Genomic DNA, 12,364 nt, shown 5'->3' with positions numbered 1-12,364 from the left:
TGCATCTGCAATCCAAAACAAAATTTCTAAAAGTCAAACACTTTGTTTGCTTAAACTATGTAGTTATGATTTCATAACTCATCAAAAACACAAAAATGTGGTGCATTTATAATGCAATGACAAGATTTATAGTTTCTGATGATATATACCACATTTGTGCCTCTTGGAGAAGACTCTTCAAGTCCTTGATAAGTGCCAAGAAATCTCCAACTAGCCAGAACCTTAGTTGATTAAGCATCTAAGTTCTTTCCTTGGCCTCTATAATTATCTGTGTAAATTTGTTGCAAATTATGCATCTATAGCTGCACCACTCACTGATATTTTACATACATTTGAGTTATCTTTCTCGTCTTTAAGGATCTTTGTCTTCTTTCAAGTTTTCTACCAGGTTTTTCCTTAAACTAAAAACTCTCTCCCACAATGAGCCAAAGATTGTGGCTTTCTGAACTTGTGTGGCGTTTTATTGTAAAGCCACTTAACATGGTGGTTTAGGCGCCATAGATGCCAAGATGTGGCCAACTAGGACAGAGGCAACAATAGAGCTCGCAGCTAAATCAGATTTGCGACAGTTTTGGTTCTTGCAAATAAACTTAATGATTAAGAATGTAGCTATATCCAAATGAATATCCAATTTGTAAAGTTTGTTTTATGCGCTAGAGCTCATTTCTGTTATAAGCTAGATCTTCACTCTAGTGGCTAATGAAGATTACTTTAAAACACAATTATGCCATTTGGTTTGTGCAATGTGCTTGCAACAAATGGTCCATAGTCTGGCTTGAGCCCTATCTTCACCAACCTCTCACCCACTTGCCTCTAAACTTGTCTAGTATGGCTGCAGCAGCTCCCAAGCCCTTCTAGTAACAAGGATGCTGCAGCCTCCACACTCCAGCTCCTATCATCCCTGAGAACACTAGCCATCTGCAATCATAATAAAGAGATCCCACAACCCAGATCACAAAGAAAAGTGACAAGCTTCTTTGTCCATCCAGATTGTGTTGGGCTGCTACAGCTTGTGATTGACTATAAAAAGCTTGGGAGCACCCTGTTTCCACATCCAATCTCGAGCCTAAAGAGATACCTCACTAGGAACACTCTCTCCTCTCTAAGGTGGAAACTATGGTTGTCTAAGGGGTGAAGCTTGGCCGACCCCTAAATTTAAACTCTCACCTTTTATTTTCTTCCAGGCTCAAGATTCCCTTACTGCTTGATGATGTCCTTGCGTGAGATTCTCATATCCAGATTCCTAATATTCTCCCATTGTCCTATGAATGTGATTTTGCATTAAGCCATACCCCCTAGAAGACCAGCACCTTAATTCTCTCTACTCACCTCTTAAAATCTTAAAATTCTTCCACTTGGCTAACTGCCATCCTATCACTTTCCCTATCAGCTGCCACATGGAAGTACAATTGTATCTTTGGCTTTTTCTGGCACATATTTGATAGCCACATAATTTAAAGTTGAAGTTCTTTTGTTGTGGGTTTGATGCCAATCACTCAACAATATCTAGAGATTGGGGTATTAATTGGATTGAGCTTTGCAAGTTATCCATTTCTATAGAGTGTTTAGATAAACTGAGACAATAACAACATTACAACATATTGAGCATGTAGAGAACAAATTTAGTTTGTTTTCCAAATTCTTTAATACACAAATGGTATATCAAACTTTTTTTTATAGTGAAAGAGACTATATTAAGTACCAGCTCATAAGTTTATAAAGCTTGTCTACGAAATTCAAATTAGATTATTACTATATTTTTTTAAGTGGTTATATTAGCATACTTATTGTAGTATTATATTTTTTAAATTATCCATAATTTGATTTATTATTTTATTTTGTCTTTGTATTTTTATAAACTATGATTTATTACATGGCTCTAGTGATAGGACCCTAAGTATAGTGGCAAATAGGATAAATTAAGATTACCAAGACTAATGATGATGTTATTGATGATGTGGCCACTAAGATTAGCTGCTAATCTTAGTTGTATCTATATATATATATAGACACACACACACACACAAGACCTCACATTACTCCCCCGTGAAGCAATTGAATCTGAAAAATGTGTATTATATATTATGAATCCTATTGCCCATCCACTCAAATCAATCAATATACTTGTGGACCAAGTTAAGCTTTTATTTTGCAGAGGGCAACCCACTAAGGTAGTTTGATCCCTAAGACAAGGAAACTCCACCAATACCAAATCACTTTATTGATGTTATGGTGGGGAGCTATGCAATACATCATAACAATGCCTTTAGTAGTTTTGTGCCTTTGCCAAAGATTATAAAGATTACATTTATGTAATGCATGTGGTTTTGACCCTATATCCTATAGTGAAGTATCATATTAAGCATAATATAACCCTTAAATATGTGTGCTAAGGCAATAGAGTGGAATTTGAATTTCAAAGCCTTAGGCTACTAACAAAGGATTTGAACTCAAAAGCATATGGGTTGATTTTATAATTAAATATTGCAAACATAGCAAAAAATGTTATACTTTAATATTATTCATATTCAAAACTAATCAAAGGAAAGAATTTATGAAAATATACAATTCTAAACCTCTTTTACATGGTAGTGTATAGTTGTGGATGCACACTATTGAACCTATAGCACACCTCCTTCCAGTTTAGCAATAAAATTTAATAATTTCATATGTGGTGTATTTTAAAGATTTTATTTCTAAGTTTAAAGTTCAATAGTTTATCTATTGAACTTACCTATAATTTAATATATTTAATATTTTAAAAGAAAAACATTTTAGATATATATATAATTTAAATATATACACTTAAAACAATAATAAAATTTAAAATAAATTACATCTGCATTCAGCTTGTGTCTAAGCCCAAACTCTATACTATACTAATCAATGGGGTATGCAACTCTTTGTATTGGGCCACCGGTATGTTAAAATTATATTAGGCTTTATATAACAACATTTTATATATAAAGGCTAAATAAAAAGATTTGATGCTCATAAGGGATTTGATTATGTACCACACACTCATTTCATAATGTAATAGACATGAATTTTAGTTTTAAATTTAGATGCACTATAGTGGGTCAAAGGTATGGCTGACCATCTGAGACATTGTTTAACTCCCTATTAAATATGTTTATTCTTGTTTTGTATTCAATTTAGTTTTAAACTCAAGCTCCATACTATGTTAGGTAGTGGAGTACCCATATCCTAGGCTATAGTATGTTGAAATAACATTAATTTTTTGTTTAACTTTATTTTATATACTGATTTTAGCATTAAGATTTTGGATGTTTTAAGATTATTCTAATGTTTTTTTGTGCTTCTATTTCTTCACTCCTTACCTCAAGTGTAGGTGGAACTAAAAGATACTACTTTGTGAACTCCTAGCCCCAACTGGATGGATCAATATTGCGAAGAAATGATCATGGGAATACTTAAGTTGATATGATATGATACTCAAGCTGATGAATGTTTCTTTACCGATGATGATGATCTGTGCTATAGGTTGTTAAAAAGACATCTAAATAGTCTTAAAGAATTGTAAGGTTGTGATAGTGATCCAAGTTGGCAATTTAGAAGCTAACATATAAGCTTAGCATGCATTTCAATAACAATTCAAAAACCATCAACGAGCTTAATGCATATGAACTTGGATCTCTAGGGATATAATACACTAAAGCTCTTTTTACTACAAGTGAAGCTTGATTATAAAACTCCATAGAAGTTCATATTAAACTACCAGATTGATGCAATTAACAGTTTGATGTAAATCTTACTTACCTGAAAGAGAACTAATACTTGCTTGAATCAGTATTTTGCAATTTTAGGAGTTAAAGAGGCAGCTCTCTCAACACATATTATAATATAGCAAAATACAATATAATATTTAAAACTCAGTAAAACCTTAAGTTTTCTGCTGAGATGGAAAGAGAATAATTTAAGAAAAAGTTCAATTCTTTTTCAATTGATTAAAGATGTTGAGGTACTTAGGTAGGTGTTTTTGGGTTTGAATAATACTTACATTTGGTATTAGAAATGTCTGATGTCATATTAACAAAAAAAATTATATTAAGATTATATAATGCTATATGTTTTAATTATAGCTATATTAATAAATTGCTACGCGTTGCATGTAGCAATGCTTGGTTTGCTTAATGGTAGTTTTATTATTAGTTATTAATCTAATTGATCAAATAAAGTTTATAGTTATAAGCATGTTTGTAATTTATAAACACAAGATTAATCTTATTGCATATCAACCATTAGATGATAGAATAAAAAAGAATATACTAGAAAGGGTTTAAGAGATTTTATAAATTATAAACATGTTTATAAATTATAAATACCAAATTAATTTAAATGAATACCAACCATTAGATGGTAGAATATCCTAGAATATCCAAGAATATTCTATGTATATTCACTACCATCCCCCTATAGGTTTGCTTAAGCAAACCAAAAATTATGAAATTACTAAAATATCATGAATAAATATAACACTCCAAAAATAAATGAGACTTTTGCTAATACTTCTTTTTCGTAAAATTGTCAACCTCCAGAAGGAAGTGATTCATTATCCCGTTCCGATTGGGTGCAGTTAACAGCAACACTCTACTTATCACCCGACTATGAGCCCGCTGCTGACGCTGGAAAGAAAACGCGCGATCGTCCAACTAGTTTCCTGGTATTGGATCGACGTCGCCTCTCCGAGACGGTGAGTCAGATCTTGCACTACTTTCATCTATACTCAGCTTTGCAGTCTTGGATGGTCTGATTGTTAGAGAGGGGGTAGCTGAAGCCAATGACAAATGCTTTTCATTGCTTTTTCTCATGCTCGTGCATTGATTGACATGGCCGTGATCTCTTAGCTCATGCTCCACATCTCTTCTGTTGTAGCAGAACACTCATGGATTTCAGGTGGGTCTCCCTTTGAGCTCACAACTTTGGTTTACACAGAGCGAGGATTGGACACCTCCCAAAACTTACATCGACATGAGTCCTTTGATGCTGGCAAACAAGATGCAAACAATGGCAAGGACGTCAACAACTCGCGTACGCTGACGATGGAGGTAAAAGTTTTTCTTTTTCTTTTGTCCAACAAGGTAGTTTTGAAAACCATGTCCCTTAGTTCTCATTTGACGCAATCAAGAAGCTCGTTGAAAAAAGGTTGCTGACCACAATCAAAAAGGACTTAGCAAGGCTGTGGACCAGCGAGTCTATAAAGCTCGAGACTGCCGAGAAGAATTCTTTTCGTCTCATCCTTGGTCCTAGGCATAGCACTGGAGCTTGAGAGCTCGGCCGCCAGCTGATTGCGATTGCGCGCGAGAGAGATTTCATATCTTTTTTCTCTGGATTGCTGGATCTCTGGAGGCTTTGGTCGATGCATCGGGATGATAATTGGGCGGTCTTGGAATCTCGTCTTTGCAGCCGCCAGGCCCCGCATTGATTCGCGCCCTTTCACTGAGAGTTGGCTTTGGAAAGGACGCTTTTGAAAACTCGCAAGCAGAACTTACGATCAGGTAATCAGGTTTTTCGTTCAGCCGCTTATATAGACATAGTGCTTTTTCTTTCTTGCAGGCGCTGCTTGAGATGAAACGCCATGAAAGAACAGCCACGGATTGAATCACACCAGATAAACAAGCTACAAGGGAGTCATAACCAAGCTTTGGAACCGGCTTCTGTGAAGCATGAGGAAGTTCAGTCGCTGTGCAACTGCTTTTTCTGATCAAGTCTATGGTAATCCTGAAAGTTTTGGCGAGATGCGTACAGAGATTGCATGGCAATGATTCTGAGTGGAATGCTTTTGACAATCAGCTGACGTTTGCTATTTTCTGTTACAGGAACCTCTTATCAAGTTGTTTTTTCTTGCAGGAAAGAGAAAGAGGTAATTTTTCATTGTTCATTACAGAAGGCTTTACTGCAGAAAACGCAAAGATAAGGTCTTTTTGTTTATCGATTTTCTTTTGCTGTCTTGCTTGACTGATGAATGGTGGTACTGCCTTGAAGGTTTATGGCAACAACCTCGAGATGCAGGCAATGGTTGAAATGTACAACCGGCCAATTCACGTATAGCACAGGTATGAGGTCCCATTTTCTGTTTGTTTTGCTGATTATACTGCGATGTCGCAGATCCGATAAATATATTTTATGGACAGTATGAAACTGACTTTAATGTTCTTTCGCTCAATGGAGATCTCCAGGCTCTCGTTTTCACAGGTTCACGGATTGAAGTTGATTGTGTGGACTGTGGATGATTCAAAGCGGTGGGTCTACCCCCCAACGTGGTTACTTTGCCTCGTACATTTCCTGACAGCATGTTATACTTGCCAATGGCTTGGAATCCATAGAAGCTTGCTTCTGAGAGGTTGTAGGTATGCCATGAGAGTCCCAGATGGGGCAACCCTTGCCACCCCAGTCTCATGAAGCTTTTGGTCATTAGATTGCTTCTTGATCTTTCTAATGCGTCCCTTTTCCTCCTTCTGGGTGGTGATGGATGACTACGTGCGCTCATCGATGAGTGACCTCCACTGCTTTACTCATATCAAGGTGGGGAATCGTGAGCTCCACCACTCTGGTATGGTGCTCCATTCCACTCTAAGGCCTTCTGTAAAGCGTAGACCAATCAGTGCAAACATATTCACGTTGGCAACAAAGTCTACTTTGCAGAGTTCTTCTAAACAAACATGGGATCCATTGTCAAGCAAGTAATCCAACTCTATCTTTGTCTAGAAGAGCTTTCCTCACTCGAATTTTCTTCAACATCCCTTGTTGTTCGTTCTTCGTTTCCATGCTCTGAACCCTGGAGCCTCCCAGTTTCTTTGAGGTACCCCCTGATCACCGGGTTCTTCCTGAAAGCAAGCTCAAACGGATTGGTAGCGAACACATTCTCATTGAGCTCCTCCTTGATCTTCTTCAGATCCACTTCCTCTTTCATCGTCAAGTTGATCCGCCCATCGATTATCCGAAGAACCTTCACTTTGAGCTCTTGCCCAACTTTCACCAAGTTCTCGACTGGAGTGGGCTCCTGTTCTCTACTTGACTCGATCTCATTGGCATGCAAGAATCCCTCTTGGTTTCCTGGGAGCTGGACGAAACACCCTCGCCTCGTGTAGTTCTTCACAACTCCACTCACCACCTGACCCTTCTGGTAGCTCGTCTTTGGTGGAGGAATCCTCGAAGAGAGCCTTGGCGCGGGAGAAGAGCTTGGTTCTTTTGAGATCTCTTCACGCGTCGTGCTGCCACTGCTACGTGATTGGAATCTCGTTCCAGGTTGCTTTGTCGAAGTTCCTGCGATCCGGGAAGAGCTAGTTCCATCATCTTGAGAAGCCGCTGCTCCATTTTTTCCAGCCACTGGAGCTCCATTCGTTGAAGCTCGGATCCTTGCTGCTTGAGTACCAGTGGAAGGATCTTTCGGGACTGCTGCAAGAGCTCCAGTTCCTTCCACCTGCGCTGTTCCAGACGAAGAGACCTTTGATCCTTGAGCCTTTAGAGCATGTCTCTTGAGCTGGATGCGCCGCTTTGGGAGATCCACGCTCTCGATTTCCACCTGGACTTGCTGCCCGACTGTGAGAACATCCTCCACATTCTGAACGAAGCGGTCGGAGATCTTGGAGATGTGGAGCAGCCCATCGAATCTGGCGTCCAAATCGATGAAAGCGCCAAACGTCATGATCGCTTTCACGCTGCCCGTCAAAACCTTGCCCGGGACAAGCTCCTCATCCTTGACGCCGAAAGATCGCGGCGGCGCCCTGGACAAAACCGGCCGCTTCTTAGACGTCGAATCCCCTTCTACCTTGATCGCCACACCAGATTTCTCGCCATTCGAGCAGCATACCGTGATCAATCGCTGATTTCTCGCGCAGAAAAGCGTGCCAGGACGCCAATCCTTGCTCCGATTCACGGGCGCCGCCGCAGCGCCTGCATTACACTGCTGGAAGAGGAGCACGCCCATCGCGCTCGCATTTGCCCGGAGAATTTAGGGTTCTTCCCAGGGTTTAAGAGGACTTCCTTCTTTGGTAGGTCAAACAGACTAAAAAGGGGATCCTTGGTCAGCATGGGGACCGTGTGTGGTCGCCCAGACCGAAGCTTGCGCTCCAAATCATCGAAGTTTGGTCACGAGGGAGTGGAAGAGATTTCTAGATCCATTGTAGAGGTGAGAGTGAGGATCCCACGATCAAAGATTTCTTTGCCTTGCGGCGTCGATTGGAGTGGTCTCGTCCGTGGGTGTTTACAAGAGCTACAAACCGAGGAGAAACTCTATGGAATCCCGTGGCTGGACAATCTCCTGGCGTGCGCGCTGGTCACGGCCAAGACGAATTGCATCGAATTGCGAGAGAGGAATCCAAACTCGACCATCAGCTGGATGACGATCCGAGCAAACAATCATCGCCACGAGCTCGTCACTCTGTCGTGGGAATTCGATGGCTGGCCGGGCTCGTTCCTAAGGATGAAGGACGTGAAAGGCGACGCGCTCATGCGATTGCTCGCAAAGCATCCACTGGTGACAAGCTTTTCCAGCACTGGCTGCGCCATTCTCGTGGGATTTGACTCGACCTTTTGGAAGATTTTTGATCCATCCGCCAGTTTAGTCTATCATGTTCCCAAAGATCGCCCAAATTGTGGGATTGGCGACCTCATCTTTGTGCCCATTTCATAGAGACCAGAACCGTTGACTTTCTTCATTAGTAACTGAGTTGACTAATTTCATTGACTCTAGAAGAAGAGTAAACTAGCTAACACAGGCATTGGAGAGAAGCATATAAGGCGTGTCGTTGGCCGGGTCCACATCAAACGCGCGGACTGCCGCCCATGCCGCGCGGCTCACGTCGCGCTGCGTTTTACAAGCGCTCAGTACCGCCCCCCACGCCGCGGCATCCGGCGGCACGGGCATCTCCTCCACCAGCCGCGCCGCATATTCCACCTGCCCGGCCCGGCCCAGCGCGTCCACCATGGAGCCATAGTGCACCGTGGATGGCGCCACGTGGTAATCGCCCACCATGTCCACGAAGCGCGACCGTCCTAGCTGGCAGGCGGTGGCCCCGGACAAAACGCCGGTGAATGTCACCTCGCTGGGCTGGATGCCTTCGACGTTGAGGCGGTAGAAGTAGTGCTGCCCGTGCCACGTGTTAGAGAAGGCGCCAATCATGGTCGTCCACGTCACCACGTCTGGCTCGGGCAGCGTCTCAAACAGTCGCTTGGCGGCCTTGAGCTGCCCGGTCGCGGCGTACATTCCAATTATACAATTCCAGGATACGGTGTTTCTCTCGGCCATGGCGTCAAAAACATTCTTGGCCATTTCCGGATGCCCATTCTGGGCATATGCTGCTAGCATCGAGGTTTGCGTCACAACGTTTCGTTCTGGCATCAAACCGTACATTCTCTCCGCCTCGGTCATGTGCCCTCTAGATGCGTACGCGTGTGCCATGGACGTCCAGGACACTAGGGAATATTCTGGCATACGATCGAACACCACTTTAGCGCTCTCGAGATTTCCCTTGTGGCCATAGCCGACAACCATTGAAGTCCAGGAAACAACGTTGTGTTCCGGCATAGATTCTAGAATTATTTCCGAGGTCGCCAAATCCCCGACAGCACAGTAGGCATTGAGCATAGCGGTCCATGTGGTGACATTCTTCTCGGGCATCATATCAAAGATCTCCTTGGCACGCGCAATATGCCCTTGCCGGGCAAATGCTACAAGCATAGTCGTCCACGTCACCACGGTAAGCTCGGGTATATTCCGCCACAAGGACTCGGCATCGGAGTATCTTGCTGCTTCCACTAGCGCTTGCATCATCGCGTTCCACGTCACCACCGTTCGCGCGGGCATGGTTTGGAAGAGAATCATAGCAGAATCATAATGCCCATTTCGGGCATATGCTGTTATCATGGCATTCCAGGCCACTGGATTCCAGTAGGGCATCGAATCGAGGAGCAGCCGCGCCTCCTCGAGGCGTCCAATCCGTGCGTACGCCGTGACCATGAGATTCCAAGTGTGTGAATCGCGGGCGTGGGTGGAATCGAAGATCGCGCGCGCGTCCCCAAGCTTGCCGAAGCTCCCGTACATCTGGATGAGGAGATTGGAGAGAAATGTATCGTCCCTGTATGGGCTGCCAAGAACAAGCGCGTGGAGCTCTCTTCCCTGCGAGACATCTCTGCAATTGCGGACGCGAGAGCACAGCTGCTGGAACGATGGGATCGGACTGGAGAGCGCCAAGATCATCCAAAAGCCACGCGCACAAGTTTCTACCAGATCACGCAATTGGGGGAAAGAAATCGTGCTTGCATTTCGATTCCACTCAAGGTAACGATCGAGAAAATCCCGATTCACACAGTACTCTCTGTACGGAAGAACATCAGTTCAATCAAGAATGGTCAGCAAAAGCCGAGATTACACAAACAAGAACCTACGCGAGGAAGAAACCCCAGAGCACGATCAATCACGCCGGATCTTGTGGGAGTCCTGGCTGGGATCTGGGGAGTTGGGCGTGGGAAGCACCCAGTGCCGAGGATGCCGGCAGAAGAATGCCCAATCCGGGATCAAGACGAGCAAGACAACGAACACCGATCCGCCATAGACGAGCACCATCGTCTTCAAGGAGGCAGTGAGCAGCCCAGACGCCATCGCCAGAAGCGCTGCTGCCACCAGCGCGTACTGTAGGATCTGTTCCGCCAAGCTGGGATTCATCCTGTCTCAAAACCAAAGAACCGTGGAACCCTAATTTCAATATCACCTTATAACTTCTATTATTACTTTTATTTCAAACAGATACTTCAACTTGGTAAGTCTACAAGATCCAAAATTTCATCGATGGCAAGATCATTCGCCTCGAGCAATGGGAATTGATCGATATCAAACACCACATTGCTCGATCCGAATGACTCTTGATCTTTGTCAAGTCCCTGTTTAATGTCAGTGAAGTTAAGCCCAGTATCGATCACCCCGGCTGTTGTTAGTATGGACGACGATGAAGATGACGATGTTAGCGTGGGTGCAGCTGGTTTCCTCCTCTCGCAATCAAACGATCTTGATCGTTTCACCATGCAGCCTTCTTGTTGCTTTGGAGCTTGGCGTTTCTCATTACTGCCGCTTACATCTTTCTTACCATATATTACCTTTGAAACACAAACACACAAAGGTAAACATCCAGGCATTGAAAAATGACTACTTACATATTTCCCATTTCGTGAGTCTTTGTACAGTAGCAAGTAATCCCCCTCGCAAAGTTTGTGCGATCGGATAAACTCCCCTGTGTTCTCCAATAGATACATTCTGCTCTTGTTGTTTGGCCAAAACCTGGACAAGAATAACAAAGAGAAACCCTTACAAATCTCTTAATAAGTGCCAAGTTTACCTATATCTAAGATTCCAAGTTCGTTTGCTGGTCATGTCCTCCATCGCCAATGTCATTCCTTCCCTGGCCGACAAGTAGGGAAGTCGAGACTCAGCTTCTTTCTGCATAAAAGAACTGGATCACAAAAAGGGTTATTAAACAGTAAGTCACCCACCTTGGGAAGCACAATTCTTCCCAAATTCCCAACGTCACTGGGCTTGAGCTGCTTCTGCAGCAAAAACTTCAGATTCTTGTTCTGCAAGCCCTGCAAACATTATCAACAAGAACGTAAAGAAACAGAAGTTCCGAAAATGTGGGCACCTGCGTGTGATCGTCAGGAAGTGTAGTTTCCGCATCTGAAACGGCAGCCACAGCAGGAGCAGGAGCAGCAGCAGCAGAAACAGAAGCAGGACCGGGCTTTGAAGTGCCGAGCATTGGCCTCCTCTTGCGAGCCATGCAGTTCTTCCTGGCAGCCCTAGTCGAAGCACAAGGTGACGAGCTCGCAACGGCCATGATCTGCCCTCCACCCATCAACGTCGATGACTCAATGATCTGAAGCTGCTGCTGTGGAGGAGGAAGGCTCACGAACACATTACTGTGATCATGGGAGTAGAACCCGTTCCCTTGCTGGTGCTGATCCTCGGGAAAAGCAGCAGAATGGTTCCAGGGGGACGGATCTTCCGCGCTCCAGCAGTTACCCAAAAGCGGCATCTTGATCGGGTCATCGCTTTCGCCCTCCGCTCCAAAGATCGATTGGATTTGCATGAAGCTGTGGTTGATCCGCAGCTGCTGCTCCATGTCTAGATTGCCTAGCTTGTCATCCTCACCCGCAGATCCCCAAGGCTCGTGCTCAGCCTCGTCGATCATGAGCGCCGGGTGATCGGCCTGGTCGAGAATCCATGGCACATTTTGATCGCGCTCGTGATCATCTGCAAGCTGGAAACTTGTGCTACCGTTTTGGTAATCGCTGGAGAGAGAGGAGGGATTGGAATCGGCCGCCATAGCCGGCAAGGCAAGGGAAGCAAAAGATC

The sequence above is a fragment of the Selaginella moellendorffii genome, unplaced genomic scaffold (genome assembly GCF_000143415.4).
Source record: "Selaginella moellendorffii unplaced genomic scaffold, v1.0 SELMOscaffold_96, whole genome shotgun sequence".
Classification (NCBI taxonomy): Eukaryota; Viridiplantae; Streptophyta; class Lycopodiopsida; order Selaginellales; family Selaginellaceae; genus Selaginella; species Selaginella moellendorffii.
Note: the sequence above shows the minus strand (reverse complement) of the source record.